General features: G+C 38.3%; 1 protein-coding gene across 4 annotated transcripts in view; it reads right to left on the bottom strand.

Annotated features, from left to right (window-relative positions):
* Positions 1 to 16348, bottom strand: part of LOC117287869 (poly(rC)-binding protein 3-like) — an 89946-nt gene extending 73598 nt beyond the window's left edge. For 2 of the 4 annotated variants that reach the window (XM_033768440.1, XM_033768435.1), the window contains exons 1-2: positions 16225 to 16348; positions 936 to 997 (exon numbers count right to left, since the gene is read on the bottom strand). The gene's annotated coding sequence lies outside the window, so the exon portion shown is untranslated. Of the gene's footprint in view, positions 1 to 935; positions 1073 to 16224 lie in introns of those variants that run through there. The other 2 variants (XM_033768437.1, XM_033768436.1) reach the window with 2 other exon arrangements.
* Between the last annotated feature and the right edge of the window lie 2492 nt (positions 16349 to 18840).

Below are 18840 nucleotides of genomic sequence, written 5' to 3'. Positions count from 1 at the left end.
TTTCTGTTGTAAGTCGTTAATAATATAAATTCACGTACTCTCTGTATATACAGTATCACATCAGCATACTCTTTGAATTAAAGAGCATGACACATATATAACATCTGTAAATAATTACCAAGGCTTTCGTGAGATATATGGGTTTTTTTGTTGGGGGGGGGGGGGATATTTGTGAAGGCTATAAAAATGCACTTTGTATAAAAATTTGTGTCCATTAACACAAATTAAAAGCCTGCTCATTTGATTATCAAAACAAGTACATGGAGTTACTTGAGAAATGGCTGTGATTTCCCACTAGAAACTGAAACTTAGCCAACTACATTGTACATACACGCTTCTCAACACAAAAACACAGACAATTCAACACCTATTCAAATGCACTCCAAGAAAATACTCCAGAAACTTAAAAGGGCAAGAGCACCATGGCGTTTTCTCCTTGGTAACGGGCACCTCAATGAGGAAATTGTAGGTTTTGACTGTAGGGCACCAAGGCAATGACCAGGGAGCATGGAGGCAATCACCTTCGTATCAGAACAGGGACAGTCCGAGGTAAATACCATCACACAGAATGTATTTAACACACTGTAACATGTGGTATTTTGATACACTTAAAAATACTGATGCACAAAAAGCGAAAAACAAAAATAATATCTAGAATTAAGAACTATTTATTGTCCCCTGCCTGTAAGTATAAGACTGCAGACCAAAACTTCCCTAAAAGAGTTCACATCAATTGGCCATCTATATTGCACCTGGATCACAATTTGTCAGAGGTCAACGCATTCTTAACACAAGCCAATAATAACATAATTCACATCACATCGGCAAGCGCACAAATGAACACAGAGAATAAAAGAGAAAACACTATACTTTCGGTTGCATATTATAGGCCATTTGAGCAGACAGATTAGCGAACAAGTAAAAACAGTATTTACCCTTGTGCAACCATTGATGTGTGGATGCAGAGCGTAGGTCAACTTGCCTTCAGTCTAGTACCCTGTGAACATTACAAGTTGAGAGATAGCAATGAGATGATGGCGTAAACATAAATCAGTGTGCCTACAGATTCCTGGTCCCACAGCCTACTGCCGCTGCAGTTCGCTCCACAATCAATACCATAGATTAAATTTACCAAATCAATGTGAGGCAAGCCGCATGCAGGGCAAAATACAATTAAAATGCGCATGGCACAAATTAATGCACACAGGCATGCCAGTGAGTCTCAAGGCACAGTGGGTAAGAGCCCTCCTGTACTGGCAAAATTTCCTTGGCGTAATTATAAAGCAGGTATTCCTAAAATGTGTTCATTATATATTCATTGAGAGGCCAATTGAGAATTAAATGTTAATTGTACGGTAAATGATGGCACTATAAATTATTACCCAACTAGTACAGCTTTTAGTTTTATTAAATTAAAAAACAATTTTTTTATTTTGTTGATTGGCTTTCACAATCAGAGCCCAAGCTTACCGCAGAATTCTGCACCTACGCTTACCTGCAAGCGCAAAATTTCGGCGCTAGACTAGAATAGTATAGAATGCCTAGTAATGACGAGTAAGCCCAATTTCCCTGCTTGCCGTAAGCACAGAATTCCCTGCTTGCATAAGCACCATTTCCTTGCAGAGCCATGAGATCGGGCCCTGCTGTGTTCATTACACATTTAACAATTAGTGTTGGTATCCTTATAATTTATATGAAAAGTAAATAGGATGGAAAATCCTTGAAGAACAAGAGTGCATTGTTGTTAAAAGTTACTTTAAAACTTAAAGTGCACATGGTCAAAAGGACCACAGTTTCAAATTTTCATCAAGAAATGTGTTTATTTTGAAGTAATTGTGCATTGGTGCATGCGCCTCCTCAAGATTTGTACTTGACATTTTTATCGATTCATTTCAAAACAATGCAAGATAAAGCAACAAAACGCAAGCCCCACACAACTGTAACTTTGGGCAGAAAAGTGTTTTTTTTTGTTAACATTTAGAGTCGAGGGACCAACACTAAATAATATTTTAGAAATAACTGGTGAACTATTGGTGAAAAATAAATAATGGTTTTTGTTATTAATAAGGCTTACTTTTATGTCTAAATGTACACCATACATTTTATGTAGATGTATCAACCCCCCAAAAACATTTATATCCTCAAAAAGAACCAACCCCCAAAAAAACATTTATATCCTCAAAAAGAACCGTTCCCTAAAAAAAAATCTTTTTAATACCAAATCGAAGCATTCAAGTGACATGCATAAAACAAAGCCTGAACCCTTATTGCTTTTTCTACAAAAAATAATCTCATACGAAGAAATTGTTACGTAATAATACTCCTTACCCAAGGGAAATATCAGTGTTGTCTTCCTAGCAAATTATAAAACATGTAAAACTCATCAAGCAATCTCAATTGCAAGATAAATAATGTCACAAACATTTTGTATTGTTTACATTCATATTTTTTGTTTCTTTTTAGACACAGAATTAATTAAAAGAAACTTTAAATCTGAAAGCCTTAGTGCATTAAGCTTTGCATTTTCAGCGAGCAATGACGTACATCTGTAAGTATAATCCAACAGATCCCCTTGGTAACAAAACCAACTACCATGTTTATTCTCTTTGTCTTTATCCCCTAATGGATTCTTAAAATACCCTGATGGGAAGGTTAAATTAATCAGTTAATTAAAAGCGATTGACAAATTCTCCCAGATTACACACACACACTGCGAGTAGCTAGGCAGACAATTGTGTGTGTGCCTTTGAATCTGTGAATAGACAAAATTAACAATTTAAATTGTCACTTGCACTAGCTCTGAATAAATCACTATTAAATTGGACAAGGTGAACAAGTTTATGGAATGTACACACTGTACATTTTTATATTCAGTATATGAATGCATTAACAACATACATCTATATTCTCTAATGTTTACCTTCTATACTAGATGCTTAATCCTCTAATGAAGAAAACAAATTATGTGCCAAGCCAACTGATTTGAGGCAGTAACTGATCAATAGACTTTAGCTAGGGCTGTAGTGTAGCCATAGCCAGCAGTGACAGGTACAAGCCAACTGATTTGAGGCAGTAACTGATCAATAGACTTTAGCTAGGGCTGTAGTGTAGCCATAGCCAGCAGTGACAGGGCAATAGACTTTAGCTAGGGCTGTAGTGTAGCCATAGCCAGCAGCTAGGGCTGTAGTGTATCCATAGCCAGCAGTGACAGGTACAATTGTAAGGACTTTACAGTATCTGGGGTCGATTTCACAAAGAGTTAGGACTAGTCCTAACTTAGGACTAAGGACTAGTCCTAACTAAGGACTAGTCCTAAGAGATATCAAAAATGTACAGCTAGTCCTACGTTAGGACTAGTAACTCTTCCTAACTCGAGCCAAGGCTGGTCCTAATAACTCTTTGTGAAATCCACCCCTGGCCAGTATCTGGTGTTGCAAATATAGCCAATTTATTGCCTATTCAGGGTGAGTACAAACAATCATTGGATGGGAGCTATATTTGAAGAAAAAAGACAAATCTTGAACAAATTATGTAAATGTTTTAGTTAGGTCATAGATTTACCTTTACAATGGTGAAAAAATGGGAATGATTGATAAAGGCGTTCCATACAAAGGTTGTTTTCAATCGGAAGGCATAAACAAAAATTGTCCTTGTCTTACTATATTTCATAGTCTATGTTTAGTCATGGAGGTAGAGTACATATCCAACATCATTATTCTTTAGGTAAGCCACACAGCAAAAATGTTCAGGCAACTTGTTGGAGGCAACCATCTGCACTACATGCAAGAGGAACACTTCGGCAGTACATTTTACTGAGAGCATCCTTTGTCCTCAAGACAGTATCAAGTAAATTAACACATGTGAATGTTTTTTCTTCTTAGAGACTGCCTGGAACTGGTTGCCTGTAAGTTGCCTTTTGTGACATGGCCCTAACAATACGAACATACAACATTGCTCTGAACTCAATGCACAATAAATTATCATCAGTCCTACATGATCACTGCTTGCTGTATGTGTGTGTAAACATTCCTGAGTCTAGTATAGCAAAATCTTTTATATTGTACTTGTCGTACGGTGTTTGGCGATCTCAAGATGACTTTGAAAACCCCCATAGGTTACCCTCATCTGGGTTGAGGGTAACAATGTAAATGATGTAGATTCATTGCAATGCTAAATAATAGGACATGTACAAACACTCAAAGAACACTGACCTCTTCTCTAAAGTGCATTTACAGTAATTGGCCGTAAGTGCAGACATGTGTATGTATTTCAACAACATCCATTCCCCTAACAGTCACACTGGATAAATCCTACTTAATTCCCCTAGTGCTTAGAGACTACTGAGAACCCATCATAATTGGGCTTTCCAAACACCTATAAGAGTATCCAGGGGCAGGTTTTCAAGTAACGTCAAACAGACAAAGATATTGGGATGGTAGAAAGATTGCTAGCTGAGGTTGTTTTCTCTGGCTCCTTAGACTAAGGTTCTATTAATGGAAAGAGATCAAGAATCCATTAGTAATGTCACATCCTCTTTGTTTTCTATACAATAATCCACATACTACTGGGAAATTACTTTGTTTATTGACATACAAGAACAGTTATGAAGATTTTTTTGCAGTCCATAAAAGCACAGGGCAAGACAATAATTAATTTTAGAGCAAACACAAGATACAACTCAATGAACATTCATGGAACTTCAAGTAAAATTTTCTAATTTCTGATAATTTTTTCTTCCTTAAAAAATATAGCCGACTCTTGTGGGGCTAAAGCCTTGCCTCCACGCTACTGTAAAATGTAGGTTTCCCCAAGGTAAACGTGAAGACTAATTTCCTGCGGAAAAGACGCCTTAATCTGACTTTTACAGGTCCCAAAAAAATCACTGCTTCTTATCTACCAGTGCGCCTCATCTAATATCGATTGAGTTCATTGTGATGATCACCATGTGAAATCTTACATTTATACTGCAAAATAATACCTTTATTTTGTCATTTTTCTTCAAATAAACCTGCGCTTTCATGTTGTGTAGTTTTAACAATCCTTGATGCTTTGACGAATGTACATGTACTGACCAAAGAACTTAGTCATTGCCATGCTGCTGCCCGCAATAATTATAATAATGTTCGGCCCAATCTTTTTTAAACCAAGCAAGCTGCAATTGTTTTACCGCACAAACTTTGTTTCAAATTTCAAAATGCTTGCGCGATCTTCTCTCTATCATAGCTTGCAACAACAAAAAAAGAGATACAAATAGCAGTCCGAAACATTGGGAAACGCATGTTTTTGCAAGCTCCTTATGTGACAATAACAACTATAAGGCTTTTTTTTTTTTTTTTTTAATCTATGAGAAGAAAATGAGCCAAAGGTAATACAAAAAATAGAAGCAATGATTTAACAAAACTACAAAATTCCCTTTATATCATCACAGTGACACCCGTGTGTCTTGATGTACACCTACGTACCAGCAGTGGATGGGTCATGGCAAGCCTGTGTCAATTAACAAATGCATAATGTTGTGCCTTGTGCGGCAATGCGCCTTAACATTGGGCCTAACATATTTTTTCGGGGGTTTAGGCACTTTATCCACAGCACCGAGCACCTTATCCACAGGAAATTACGTTACAGTTCTTTTACTAATGTTTCAAGAATACCAAATGTTCTCATCCCATGTGTTTGTTGCAAACATGAATGAATGCATGGAATGCAATCCCTTGACACAATGATCCTTTTGTTCAGTTTGCCCATCAACCTAATGAGAATTACTCAACAAGCCTGACTTATTGTACTGATTTATCATCAATGTCACTTGCTCATCACCTTTATGCTTAATTATACACCTAAACTCAAAGACCGTAGTCAACTGCAATCAACTGACTGCAATGGACTGAAGCTGTTGATCAGGCTACATGTATGTACCTTCTTGTTAGGACCAAGGTAAACTGTTAACACCTGAAGCAATGATCAGTGCTAAGGATACCATCTCAATCATTAGCTCAATACTTGTAGTACATGTATGAGTCACTTGCCTCTGGTGTGCTCATTTCTTATTAGGAGTTGTAAGTGTTAGTTATTTCGCTGTTATTGGAAGATTTGTGAGCATCTTCAATAGACAGATCATATACATAATGAACACCAAACACAAGGAGTAATGTATAGTGCATTAATTTCAATAGGTTCTGAATTCTGACATTTATAAAGAACATTATTGTGTAAACACACGGCTGTGGCTATAAGTGGCTGTACAGTGTACCTGTAGCTAACGCTTTGAACAAGCAGAGCGGATGTGGCTACATATTTGCTTTTAATGTACTCACAGTGAGCAATATAGCGTACAGTGGTGTGGCTCCTAAAGTGATCCCACAAGGACAACAATCATGAATCAAACTACGGAAAGTTATAGCAAAACTACCGATGATCGAGTTGCATGGGAATTAGACACATTTCATTTGAAGTACATCGACAGTCCAATACATGGGATGCAAATAATGGTTAACAAATTTGAAAACAAAGAAGAGACTGCATAAAAAAACTTAAAATTTTCCAAAATTTGTCAATCTCATTTGGGAATTTAGAATGTTTCAGAAGTTTTGAAATGCTTTAAAGCATCTTAAAAAAAAAACTTGAATATTTCAGAAAATATCCTCGAGAAAGACCAACTCAAAGTTAGATGCTAGGGCTGTTGTGCTGATAAATAAGTGTTTGACTTTAACACTACTAAACACGCTGCAGTAAATGCTAATATCATCAGCATAATGTGTTTAATATGCATGGAGCATTCAATACGCAGTGCTCATGAAAAGATTTCGGAGTACATGTAGAAATATATCTCAAGGCTGTTGACGAATCAGAAGCAAGGATTCTAGTTTGTTCGAGGATACACGTACATCACACACTGGGGATGTGGCTTCAGGAGTCCAATCAATGGACTCCAAGCATGGTACATGCACAGGCATTTATAAAAACATGTAGAAAGGGTGGGGCTAGTATTCATCTGTTCATCTGTACACTGTACATTAGGGAGAGGTGATGTTAGTAATGGGTGTCTGTGTATTGTGTTTTGCAGCATACATGTACTAACTGACAATCTGGGGGAGTGGCTTCATACATAATACTGTGCATCACACTCAGGGTGTTTGGTTTAAATGCATTGTACATACATACACAATTAAAGAACATAAGAACCACTGTTTTAGTGTCAGTGGGCAGGGCTTAAAGTTTGCACAAGAGCCATGTTCATGTCAACATAAACCATAAGGCCTTTATAGGCAAACTCGGTGGTCTAGTTGGTATGACACTGCTCTAGAAGTGCAAAGGTCATGGGTCTGTATCCCACCCAAGTAATATGCCTGGTGATTTTTTTCACAGAACTCGGGTAAGTATAAAAAATACAGTGCTAACACACATCGGTGTATATGGAGTTATAATCAAAATTTATAACCTTGGTAATATTGCAAAACATGTCAGCAATCCCAACTTCAAGATCAAAATACACATAATAAAATGTATTAAAGTACTTGTCAAGATTTTAGGCTACTCTTCACAAACCATGTTGTTTGTATCAATTCACCAAGGTGTAATCATGACTGTCAAATGTGACTTGGGACCCAGCCTGTAATGCATGCTGTGCCAATGAAATTACAACACGATGCAATCTCTCAGGGATGAGAGTCATTGCTGACAAACACGATGCAATCTCTCAGGGATGAGAGTCATTGCTGACAAAAAGGTCTGAAACTGGCATCCAGATCTTAGGAGGTACAATCAAATAATATAATTTCGCCTGATTTCTTTCCACCTTTTTATAAAATAGATTCCAATTATCCATTAGGGGGAAAAATTATGCTTTGTTCAGGGCAGACTTTCAAAAGTCTGCAAAAAAACAATATCTCATCTCTGATCTTCTAAGCTGACTTGAAACTTCATGAAGTCAATACAGATCAGACCTGTGTAGAAATTGACAAGTGTGACAAGGCCTACGAGTAAAAGCCAGTGGGAGTGCATCTATGTATTGACGTGACTGTACATGATACATTTCCTTCTAGAAGACTGAACAGAATGGGGGTGTGGCTAAATGAACGGTCTGCCCCACAGCCACTACAATTGCACAGTGGGTGTGGCTACCTGTGCCTGTACTAATGCTATCTGTAAACAGCTAGTACATTGTACATGTACATCACATCACATCAGTAAAAGGGTGGTCACTTGTGCAAACTTAAACGGTATTTATTCATAGACTTTTGCTTTTATTAAGTGGGTGTGGCTAACTTGTGCAAATGAAGCCTAAAAAAGTACAATAATAGTGGATTTTGGTTCAAAGGGCAAATTTGCAAACTGTTTTACAGTACATGTGCATGTAAAGCACAACATAGATATTATTTTTTTAATGCAAAAGGCAAAGCTACACAAGGAGCTACCACAACAAATTGTGACAGGTTGCTCGATTAATTGATTGATCAGTATGCTTTATCCCATAAAGTGTCTACAAAACCAAAAGAAATTTGACTACTGCTTAGTCCTTGCAATTAAACGTCAAGCTCAATTTCTGTGTGAACACAGTCACATTTTATTTGAGTTGGGTTGCATACGTCTGTGGTAGAAACTGTACTGCAAGTATGAAGGCATGTAGATTGGTTTGTTCCTCAAAGCGTTATAACAGGATTGATTTGGACTGCAGGAAGCACAATAACGGAAACACAAGTACTAATCCACTGCCATACAGTATGAGAGTAGGACTTAAAGACTACAATGTGTAACTTGCGAGAAAGAACCAAAGACTAGTGCACATCACATATAATATTCACCTTCATATTATAGCTGTACATTGTACAAAATAATGTGGTCATAATGTTACTGGTAGTGCCACTGCAAATGTAATCTAGTATCACTAAATCATGTGACATCAATTGACATTAAACTCAAGAAAAACACCATGGGAGCAATGAAATAAAAGTTTGTTGTCTACAACTTGTAGAATTTCATTGGAACTAAGAATTACACATTGTTATGGTGTTTAATACCATCAGCCAAAACTATTGTAACGCTCTTGAGGAAAGAATGGAATATCAAATGATATCTTATGAAACTAGAGTCTGCATGACACCAGGCTTGGAATTTCATCTACATATGAGAGGGAAGTACTTCCATTAAATAATAAAAAAGTCTATGGGAAACTCCTGAAGGGGCACCATGGCCACAACGGAGGCCATGCCCTCCATTGCATCCATGTATTTCCAGGCCTGTGACACAAAAACACAATAGGTAATGTGCACATTACACAATCAAACATACAATCACTTTCAATGCAGAGAATTGTGGAATGCCATCATCAGTACTCAAGTCAGTTAATGCACATGAGTGTACTATCTCTTTCTCCTCACTGAGAAACTTCTTTCAAGAGAATCTGATGACCCAAAAGAATTTTGAAAACATTCCGATTTAAAGAAAATTCATAAGAAATCACATGCTGAAACACCAAGTTTGCCTACACAGACAGCCCAGCCCTGATGATGCTTTGTTCTTAAAAGGAAAATTCCTAAATAAAGGCGCCTCAAAGAGGGAATTTAAATTTCCACTGAAACATTTCAAAGAGCACCACGGCAATGACAAGGGGTATGGCGGCTCTTGTCTCCGTGTTGAACTAGCATCAGAGTTTCATCTGCAGCTGTTGAAGCATCTTGACTTAGCAAGGGGGATTTGAACCCCTCCTCCAACCCAATGACAATAACAATAATAAAACACACAGTGGACAGGTGATGGCAAATGAAGAAAGAAATTGCAGCTTGGAGATGGGAATGGGAAATTCCCAACCCAACATCTCTGTGCTCTTTATCATATGGTGCGTTTGTTCACAGCGGTGGTATGGATTATGCATACCACACTCTGGATCTTTTTTCAGGGTGACCCCCACCCCCTTAACATTTCTGTCTAGACGTAGTCAGTCCTGGTAATTCTATTCACGATGATGACAATGAAATAATGTACGGCTGGTGATTTCAATTTTCTCATCTTAGACAACACAAATACGCACAGGCCTTGGATACAGAGGATGTTTGTAGACCTGAATATAGCATTGGAAATGCACAATATTATCAATGCAAGAAGACATGCCATGCTACACCCATATTCTGCTTCTCTGGTGCACTATTTCCAAAAGATGCCACATTGGCCTATAACATGTACCTACTTCAATGAATCAGAGTCATGGAATGTATTGTAATATGACAGGGTAGATGTTAGGTTGTTGTCTTGCAGTGGACAGAGAAACCACATCAAACATGCATGCAGAATGTGCTTGATCTCTTGTAGGTTGTTGTAAGGCATAATTATTTACAACTTACTAATTGTCATGTCATGTGAATTTTCTACAGAAAATATGAGATAATAGAACAAAATGGATTATGCTCTCTTAGTCGTGGGGCATGTAAATTACATGAATACTGATTGCATTCATTGGTCATAGCTACAGAGCATGATTCTAGACACAGCTACAGAGCATGATTCTAGACACAGCTACAGAGCATAATTCTAGACACAGCTACAGAGCATGGTTCTAGACACAGCTACAGAGCATAATTCTAGACACAGCTACAGAGCATGATTCTAGGCACAGCTACAGAGCATGGTTCTAGACACAGCTACAGAGCATGATTCTAGACACAGCTACAGAGCATGATTCTAGACACAGCTACAGTTATGTCAACAATTTACAACATATTCTTCATTTAACAGTCCTTTTGTACACTTTTTTGCACCCAGCCAACTCTAGGTATTCATGAGTGGTCCTGTAGAGCTGACCTTCAAAATAATCGAGGGTCCAACATCAGATCTGGACACTTTCGAAGTGTCATTGGCAACTTAGCAAAACTAAACAGTATCTAATTAAACAATAATCTTGTTACATCAATGAATTGAACATTGGCGGCTCAAAATAATGCGTTAAACACCTTAAAATCAACGGAAGTTTGTAACAATACTAATTGATTGAAAACCTTTTGCCTAGAGTTTAGGTTGTTGGGTAACCTTTGTTGCTCATGTGTTTGTACATACGTGTATGATCGCAGAAAAAACATCCCTTTCTAGCTACACAAGATCCACAAGCCAACCCTGGTCAAGACTGCATGATTGTACAACTGTGCCTGGGGGTCTAGCTGAATCATTTCCCATTGATCAGCCATTGATCAGTGGTCACCAACAGGGAATTAACTTCACAAAGAGCTGTTGATAGTTACATTCAGGTCAAAGACCATTTAAGGAGAGTACAATTGATTAGAAATTTTCCATTGTTACCAGTTTGAATAAGTTTTGCACCAACCTGCACCAACCTGCACCAACCAGGTAGGGCAAGTTGCCAAAACTTGCATGGGTGTACATGTATTGTACATGCTGTTAAATATAGTACATGTTTAACAGTTAGTACTTGCCTTGCAATGGGCACACTATCACAACGCTAGTAGTACTGGGCAGGGCTTTTGGGTCAAAAAGTACAATTTGATTTACATGTTGTTGTCTCTTTTCATTTCTTTTTAACTGCCTGTACTGAGTTCCTCAACATCAGCAATAATTAAACTGAAGAAAGTGGAACATGAATTGTTAATCCAGAACTTTAAATGTCTATTCTTTTTAATCTTAAGAGAAATCTTTCCAATCTTAAAACGAGAGATTGTATTCCCTTATCAATTTGCAGTAGTCATTACTCCTAGTGCAAGGACCTAGTCTTCACTGCGTGTTAATGACTGGGTTGATGGTTTGCCACTGTCAGTACCATGAAGGGAAGACTGGCCAGCTCCTCACACTTGCATTAAATCATCATGATTTTTGGAGGCCTATTTCACAGATATTTTTGTAATAATTTTCAAATAATGTAACAAGAGCTGGCCATGCATTCTTTAGGATGTATATTTTTTGCATGTGACCTAATCTCTACACACGTGTTTTAAGAACCAAGCTACACATTATCAAATAACATCACCGTAAAAAAAGAAATGCTTTGATTGGTGTTCATCCTAATGCTTTAAGTATTTAATATGTTGGTTTCATGCACGTGGTACATATGCAATGTGCAACAAAAGTGCATCAAGAAAACAGTTGATTATGACAGTTCCCAGCACAAGAAGCACATTTATAACTTTTACAATAATATTAATAAAAGCTTGTTACGGGACCAATTATTCGCTTGTTTACAGATCAGATGTTGATACAACCCCAATCCCCATGTGAACAGTCATAAGGTGTTTATTAATTTGCTTTCATACTCACAACTTGTACTTTATTGACTTGTTTATCCGAATTATGGAATTCTAATATTTGAACCTTAAATAACAAAATTGTGTTTCTACACATGTTCAGACTTCCATGTGCAACACTTCGCTTCCTTCAATTTAGTATTCATTGAAGTGTTAGAAAATTTGTGGAAATATTTACTTGCATTTCTGATGTCTTGTCACCTATCATGTACTTGTAGGATGTGTACAGTGTACATGATACAAAACATTTAGGACAAGTAAAATAAATAACATGTTGCTCTTCCGAAGTTTTTGAAAAGTTGGAGAGGGTGGTCCTTGTTGTTTTTTATTTTCAAATGTTTTGTTATTTTTTCAAAATGGCAACCATGTCAAAGATGGCCGCAATGTCGTATTTGAAGATGGTTTTATGGTTTTACGGCATGTCCTCCAATTCAGTTTAAAGTCAATATATATATATATTTTCTTTCCAAGAGTGCTTGCTTTTGCTCCAAAATTATTCTGTGTGTGGCATCGCGTCCTGGTGCAAGATCTATGGCAAAATGTTTCAAAGAAAATTAAGATTTTCCCAAGATCTTTGCGTTGGGGAAACAGCAATGTTTTAGGCCTACATGAAAGAAAGATGATGAAATTGCTCAATAAAAATAAAGGACTCATTTGGCAGGAGTTCTGCAAGGCGACAAGCTGGCTCCGTTTGTATTCATCATTGTACTTGACTACGCCCTGAGACAAGCCCTCAAAGAACACGAGGATCTAGGCTTCACCATCACCCCAAGAAAGTCTAGAAGAATTGGCCCAGTGACCCTCTCTGACCTAGACTTCGCAGATGATATAGCCCTACTGTCTGACAACATCATAGAGGCACAAGAGCTACTCAGCAGAGTTGAGTCGGAGTGTGAGAAGGTTGGTCTCCATCTCAATGCCAAGAAGACGGAGTATATGGTATACAACATTGGGGATCATGCTCCACTTAAGACCTTCGGAGGTTCATCACTAAAGGAGGTGGACGACCTCAAGTACCTCGGCTCAAGGATGCAGAGCACAGAGAAAGACATCACAGTCCGTAAGGCGCTTGCATTGAAAGTTCTCCATGACATGAAGAAGATCTGGACATCTCAGCTCTCTAAGGGTTTCAAAGCTGAGATTCTTTCATACCCCAATAGAAACATTCCTGCTAGCTGTATGGGTGTGAGTCTTGGACTCTCACAAAGGCATTGACCAAATCTATCAATGGTTGCTACACCAGGATGCTACGGATGGCACAGAATGTCTCCTGGAGGGATCACATCACCAACCTGGAGCTCTATGGCTAGGAAATACATCGCGATATTGTGATACTAAATTTATATCGCGATATATCGCAATATATCGCGATATATCGATATTTCGATTAAAACCAAATTGAACCGATATCGTAATATATCGCGATATTCGATAATATCGTGATATCGCCCAAGCTTACTACATGAAAGATTTTAACGAGGATTTGGTATAAGACACCCACACACTCCTATGCCTCAAGCCTGGTTCATCTGACACGAACAATTTGTGACGTCAAAGTTCATTCGCAGGAATTATGAACCAGGCTTTACACTATGTTGAAAATTGTACCTTGCATTTATGCCTGGCAGAGTTGGCATAATCAAACTAATTAGGGTAGGGTTAGGGTAAGGTTTAGGGTATACAGGACATGTCCACACGTGTCTAGTGTACACACACTGGTACCCTGTGTGAGCTTCGTGGCTCCCAGACGCGTTGACATATGTTTTGTACATAAAACACTGATTGGGTATTTTTTCTTTGCTGGATGAACATGTGCATATAATTCTCCACGTTTCGTCCTGGGAAAACTAATAATTTTATGCGCACGATCGTCACGAGAGTGGTAAAACGGGAAAGATGGGGACTGAATTACAGAAAGAATTTTAAAAAAAATTAAAAATTGAGATTGTTGAGTGGACTTCCTGGACCATTTCCTGGGTCAATGAGAGTTCAAAAATGCGTAGAGCCTTATTTCGGCGCAATTTGATTTAAAAAAAAAAAAGCGATTAAACCTCATATCGAAATGCCAAAACCCCCTTGTTTGTGTTGTGAGACATGTCAACCAATGACTCGAGGTTCGTGGAGACGATAGCAGAATGAACCTCATAGGGGATAGTTTTAGGAGTAATCGTTGACCAGGCTCTAGCCCAGGTTGGACTCCTCCGTTGCATGCAACGCGACTGAGTCCAGGGTATTAAGGTCCTACACCATTGCGAAAAAAATTCACAAATCTGTTAAAAATATTTCTACCCAACTCAGGAATCTGAACTTTTACTCACATGTTCCTTGTAGTTGGAACTCAAAGAGGGCATTATTTAAAATAGTTGAATTTTCTCCTTTGGTGTTAATATTTTGTGACAAGAAAATTGAAATTGACGTTTCCCATCCCACATCGTGCGCTAACTTCCGTGTAAACACTTTCTTGCACTGACTACTGGCGGCGCCATCAACTTGCATCAACCACCCACTACGTGTTCGGATAATAGTCAGCGAGCAATTTACACAAAGCGCAGAACATAGTATACCGAGCATAGACGTCTTGTGCCAAGACTCCATGTGCTGGAAGCGTACAGATGAGGCTATGAAATTGGCGTATGCTAAGTGGCCTCATCTTTCCTAGGAAAAAAATATGGGCGCTCAGGAAAGCACCCTCTGTTGTCCGTCCATATGTACAAGAAGAAGCCCTGTGAAAAAGCAAGATGTCAGCAGACGGCTTTGCTGCTTATAAATATTTTTTTAAGGAAAAAATTCGCTTTGTAACCGAAATTCAACCTGAAACTTATAAAAATTCTATTTGAGCTGTAGTACTTTCCAGTTTTATTATGCCTCCTGGATTTTAAATGTGTATTGAAGGAGTTGAAGGTGAGTTGATGGCACCTACCAAGTTGACGGCGAATAGCGGCAAGACAACGCACTGCACTCAAAGCCATGCGCACTTGGGCTCTTACTATCCATTGGTACATGATGATCCACATCCCCAGTGCAGAACTTCGACATATTTTCGGAAATATTTTCTTCCATGGATATATTTGTTGAAAAAGTTTCCGTATGGCGCCGCCACTTTTCATTCGATATGAAATAATATAGTATCTAATTTACCTCAATGAGATATCGTTTTTTCTAAAAATGAGTGAAAAAGCGGTGGCGCCATACGGAAAGTTATCCTATTTGTTAGCTGTAAACTCGTTGAAAATATAGTGAGGGACACTATGAATATATGAACGATATTTCAACTTCTCAAATCAGGTAAAAAAAGTCAAATTTGTGTTTGCATTGTAAAGAACCTTTATAATTCCCAGGACATAAGTACAGTGGCGCTGATCTTAATCTAAGTTCTATTCTATTCTATTCTATTTTTATTAACTAACTGGATAACTTTCCGTATGGCGCCACCACTTTTTCACTAATTTTTACAAAAAGGGATATATTGTATCATTATCAATCAGGTAAATTAGATAGGCCTACTATATTATTTCATATCGAATGAAAAAGTGAGTGGCGCCATACAGAAACTTTTCCAAGTTATTATTTTAATACAAAAAGATAGCTATACTCCATGCTTTTTTAACCACTCTACAAACAAATCAGTCACCAGCAGCATGAGCAGTGTTAGCCCACCTTGTTGAGCTGTACATGTATGTAAATGGCTCCGCTTTTAACATCGGTCTCATCACTGTCGCCATCACCGTAATGGCGACAGTGATGAGACCGAGGTTAAAAGCGGAGCCATTTACAGCTCAACAAGGTGGGCTAGAGCAGTGTGACAGTGACACTGCCGAGTGCTAAAAAAATTTACACGAATCTTGTCTTCGATTAGTATAAATAAGGTTCAGATCAGGAATAAAGCAACAAATTATTATCTTTTCTATCGAACGTCAGATTAACACTAAGTTTGGGTTGAACCAAGGAGTCCGTGCAAAACGTACTCACGTACTCTACCTACCTTTCAAAAACTGTCAGTTGCATTTCTTTTAAAATGTCTTGGTTTTCTTGAGGGGCTGTTGTTCTGCGATCGACTTGAATAATTTCTTCATCCATGAGGTCTGTCGATTTATTGCTGCTCTGCTGCTCGCTGTCAATTACCTAGACTGGTACCTGATTTTAAAAGTGTTTGTAACGTACACCGAACTCATGAGGATTCTAGAAACTATACTGAAATTGCGGACTGCATGCTTCAATTAAAAATTCATAAACATGCTCAAGTCAACCGACTTCTTAAAATAGGACACACTTGGGACATTCTTCTTCTTCTTCTTCCATTCAAGTGTTGCTTCTATGAATTTTCTACATGTATTCTAATTCACAAAACGAACTGTCAGGGATTCTGGCTGAATACATTGTTGGTTCGTTTAATTGTTTAAAAACAAACAATAATAGCATAAAAACATTCTTACAGAAATAGAGGGCGCCCTGTGAGTTTTTCTTATCAAGAGGCCTAGGCACTAATTTCATGAAGCCTCGATAAGCACAACAAATTGTTTAGCATGAAATTTCTTCCTTGATAAAAACAAAATTACAAAATTTTAATTTTTTGCTTCTCACTGGCGTTCAGCTGTTGTTTGCTTATCCTGAAAATCACGTGGAATTTTGGTGGGTAATCCTGTTTTTATCAAGGAAGAAATTTCATGCTAAGCAAGTTTTTGTGCTTACAGGCTTTATGAAATTGGGCCCTGTGGGCGCAAGAATTTGATAAGCACAGACAAATATTACCATGGCGCATCGCTCCATGATAAGCACAGACAAATATTACCATGGCGCATCGCTCCATGATAAGCACAGACAAATATTAGCATGGCGCATCGCTCCATGATAAGCACAGACAAATATTACCATGGCGCATCGCTCCATGGTAAGCACAGACAAATATTACCATGGCGCATCGCTCCATGATAAGCACAGACAAATATTACCATGGCGCATCGCTCCATGATAAGCACAGACAAATATTACCATGGCGCATCGCTCCATGATAAGCACAGACAAATATTACCATGGCGCATCGCTCCATGATAAGCACAGACAAATATTACCACGGCGCATCGCTCCATGATAAGCACAGACAAATATTACCATGGCGCATCGCTCCATGATAAGCACAGACAAATATTACCATGGCGCATCGCTCCATGGTAAGCACAGACAAATATTACCATGGCGCATCGCTCCATGATAAGCACAGACAAATATTACCATGGCGCATCGCTCCATGGTAAGCACAGACAAATATTACCATGGCGCATCGCTCCATGTTAAGCACAGACAAATATTACCATGGCGCATCGCTCCATGATAAGCACAGACAAATATTACCATGGCGCATCGCTCCATGGTAAGCACAGACAAATATTACCATGGCGCATCGCTCCATGATAAGCACAGACAAATATTACCATGGCGCATCGCTCCATGGTAAGCACAGACAAATATTACCATGGCGCATCGCTCCATGATAAGCACAGACAAATATTACCATGGCGCATCGCTCCATGATAAGCACAGACAAATATTACCATGGCGCATCGCTCCATGATAAGCACAGACAAATATTACCATGGCGCATCACTCCATGGTAAGCACAGACAAATATTACCATGGCGCATCGCTCCATGATAAGCACAGACAAATATTACCATGGCGCATCGCTCCATGATAAGCACAGACAAATATTACCATGGCGCATCGCTCCATGGTAAGCACAAACAAATATTACCATGGCGCATCGCTCCATGATAAGCACAGACAAATATTACCATGCGCATCGCTCCATGGTAAGCACAGACAAATATTGCCATGGCGCATCGCTCCATGATAAGCACAGACAAATATTACCATGGCGCATCGCTCCATGGTAAGCACAGACAAATATTACCATGGCGCATCGCTCCATGATAAGCACAGACAAATATTACCATGGCGCATCGCTCCATGATAAGCACAGACAAATATTACCATGGCGCATCGCTCCATCATATTACTTAATCCACCCATATTTTGCCTGGTATTGAAATTTGCCAAGTGGTACTTTCTGCTTACAAATAGCTTTATGAAATGGACCCAATTCCCATGAAAATATGCTAATTACATTCACACATAATAATAATAATAAATAATAATAACCACCAGCTCTTATATAGTGCAAAGTTTTTCAACAAGCGAGCATTGAGAATGGGGTAATTTAAATTCTAATGACACAGAAACAAAACTAATTTTTCTTTTTTATTACTCGAGTAAACTTGAATTAACAAATGATAAATAAAGTCAATAATGAACTTATGGTAAACTATATCTGATAACCGCTCTCCTGACAGCACATTATCTCAAACAATGCCCTCATTGTGATCAAAGAATGAACTCAAACTCATTGGCCAATTTATGCATTGCCAGCGACTAGGTGCAGCTTTCCATTGTTTGACCTTCCTACAATGATGGTGACTGCAAGAGGTTTGAATTCTTTCCTCCATGAATGGACTTGTCACAAAGGTAAAACAACTTAGAAGATGCTAGGTCAAAATTGTTGCTTAAAGCAATTTAAGTTTTAAATAATTCTTGTACAAAAGTG

Source organism: Asterias rubens, chromosome 3 (assembly GCF_902459465.1).
Source record: "Asterias rubens chromosome 3, eAstRub1.3, whole genome shotgun sequence".
In the NCBI taxonomy this organism is placed as follows: domain Eukaryota; kingdom Metazoa; phylum Echinodermata; class Asteroidea; order Forcipulatida; family Asteriidae; genus Asterias; species Asterias rubens.
The sequence above is the reverse complement of the archived record's forward strand: the minus strand, read 5'-3'. Positions and strand labels throughout refer to the sequence as shown.